The 474-nt window shown below is 52.5% G+C and overlaps 1 long non-coding RNA gene across 1 annotated transcript; it reads left to right on the top strand.

Moving 5' to 3' along the window:
- The first annotated feature begins 99 nt into the window (after positions 1-99).
- Positions 100-474, top strand: LOC121939995. Its single transcript, XR_006105559.1, has 3 exons — positions 100-217; positions 334-374; positions 447-474. It is a non-coding gene; the product is annotated as an uncharacterized LOC121939995 (long non-coding RNA).

Here is a 474-nt window from a genome sequence, read left to right as displayed (position 1 = left end):
ACACACACACACACACACACACACACACACACACACACACACACACACACACAAACACAAACAGTGTCGTGTGTAACGTGGTGTTTCCTTTTCTCAGTTGCCATGGCGATCCCAGCTGCCTCTCCCTGGTTGATTAATGAGCTGGGCGAACCTCTCTGCACCGTGGTGGCTCCGCCCCCTTACTCCTACGACCCCAACGGAAGCGATTTTCCCAGAGGTCAGAGGTCATCGCCAAACAACTCACTGCTGCTTCCTGCCTCACTTCCTGTCTCTTTAATATTTTGTGTGTGTGTGTGTGTGTGTGTGTGTGTGTGTGTGTGTGTGTGTGTGCAGACTGCAGAGTCCTCCAGTATTACTTCAACCTGGGAGTCCAGGTGAGTTTACTCTAACTAACGAGCTACAGACAGGTGACAGTCAGACAGGAAGTGACCGTCTCCCCCCCACAGTGGTACCATCAGAGCTGCTGGCAGCAGC

Source organism: Plectropomus leopardus, unplaced genomic scaffold (genome assembly GCF_008729295.1).
Source record: "Plectropomus leopardus isolate mb unplaced genomic scaffold, YSFRI_Pleo_2.0 unplaced_scaffold70183, whole genome shotgun sequence".
Classification (NCBI taxonomy): Eukaryota; Metazoa; Chordata; class Actinopteri; order Perciformes; family Serranidae; genus Plectropomus; species Plectropomus leopardus.
The sequence above is the reverse complement of the archived record's forward strand: the minus strand, read 5'-3'. Positions and strand labels throughout refer to the sequence as shown.